Source organism: Talpa occidentalis, unplaced genomic scaffold (genome assembly GCF_014898055.3).
Source record: "Talpa occidentalis isolate TD23 unplaced genomic scaffold, MPIMG_talOcc4v2.1 talOcc4.12, whole genome shotgun sequence".
Lineage (NCBI taxonomy): Eukaryota > Metazoa > Chordata > Mammalia > Eulipotyphla > Talpidae > Talpa > Talpa occidentalis.
Genome location: NW_023601212.1, coordinates 92,569,258 through 92,571,243, shown reverse-complemented (window position 1 = coordinate 92,571,243; position 1,986 = coordinate 92,569,258).

Genomic DNA, 1,986 nt, shown 5'->3' with positions numbered 1-1,986 from the left:
TGATAGGGTGAGATATCCTCTGGGGGAGGACAGCCAGTGTGCACGTCAGACACCTTAAACCCTGCCCAGGCAAGAGTCTAATAGCTGCTCATAGGAACACTCCTTCCTGCTTCTATCCAGGGCCACGCTGATGGGGCAGCAAGATTTCCCTTCTTTATTTTTTTTAAAGATTTATTTATTTATGCATACAAGAACTGGGGTACAGGCCAGAGGTGTGGGGGGGTGAGAGGATTCACCAGAGACAGAGCGGGGAACAGAACAGGCGGATTGAGTGAAATACACTGCTGAGGGGAGCAGGGGGCGAGTCAGGAGAGGTCTGCTGCGCCATGTGGGTAGCTCCCTGGTCAGGGATCGAACTCATACTGCAGTGGCTGTGGATAGCTTCATAGTGCTGTGCTTAACCCCTTGCGCCACCAGGGAGGCCCCAAATTTCCCTTCTGAAAGCCAGCCCCATCCCATCCAAGCTCACACTCCACTGGAGGGGCTGAAAAGGAGAGTCCTGGGGTAGTGTGCGGCCCAAAGATGATGGTCTCCGGATGGCCTTTGTGGGCAGGCAGCTCAGCATCTGCTGAAGCCCCTCCAGTCCTCATCTTCTGCGGCACTGGCTGCACTGACCTCATAGGGCTCAGTGCCCAGGGAAAATGCCGGCCCACTTGACCAGCATTATTAATAATTTCAAGCTGGCAATGACCGCAGAGCATGAAGCAGAGTCCTTCTGAACATAGTCGGTCACCGCCACTAAAGTCAGGCCTGTGTCAGGAAATCTATTTCTTCTTCCTTGTCCTTGTAGAGGGCTCCAGGACCCCCATCTCCTCCTCCAAGTCAGTCCTGCACCCCTTCTTCCTTAACCCCCAGCCCCACTCTTACTCATTTACAACTAAAAAATAAAACAACAACAAAAAGGAAAAAAAAAAAACCACCTTCCCCAGAAAGCTAAAATGCAAAAATCTCTCAGGCTAAAGAGCTCTGTGAACTCACATCTTTAGACTGACGTCCTCACAGTACGTCTCACGATGTTTACCCTCCTCCTTGCCCAGAAATCACCCCCGTATTTCTCACAGGCCTCGGTTTGAAGATGAGGAACAGTTTCCTGAGCAGAATCCCAGCCATGGGGCGGTCAGCATCTGATGGTGTTTAGCAGTAACTGTTTCCATTTCTGAGCCCTTCCTGGGCGGCCAAGCACAGCCCTGTACGTTCACATACAGGGACAGCAGGTCTTCAGACACCATCGCTTCAGTCCATGGTGCTTAGCTATAGTGTCCATGGGAACAAAGGTCACAGCGTCCAAGACCCTGGTGACAGCGTTCAGTGAGGACTTAGTGCCCATTCATTCCATTCTTGAAACAGCTCCGTAAGCCAGGCACAAGGCAGAACCCAGTTTTCAAAAAAGAAATGAGGCTAAGAGATGCTCGGCCAGTCACCCAAGGTCAGAGAGCTGGAGAGCTGAGGCCTGAGTTGGGGCTGGCAGCGAGTGGAGTTCCTGGTCTCTCTCCACCCAGTGGGGGACCTTCATTTTTTTTTTTAAAGATTTATTTATTTATGCATACAAGGGATATAGGCCAGAGTTGCGGGGTAGGTGAGAGGATTCACCAGAGAGAACAGGGAGCAGAACAGGCAGATCTATTGAAATACACTGCTGAGGGGAGCAGCGGGTGACAGGAGAGGTCTGCTGCGCCACGGGGGTTGCTTCCTGGCCCACCGGGAATCGAACTTGTGCTACAGTAGCTGGCAATAGCTTGATAGCTCTGTCTTTAACCTCTGTGCCACCAGGGAGGCCCAACACCCAGTGACCTTCAATCATTTCCAACCCCACAGAGTCCTGGAGCCTGGATACGGTATTATGAATGAAGATATTATGAAGGTATTATCTTCAGATGCATTTTGATGCCTTTGGCAAAGCTCAAATTCTGTTAAAGTGATCAACTTTGGAGGTTGTCATGGAAAACAAAATCAGACACAGGCCAACCAAAGGCTCTGAGTGAGAAT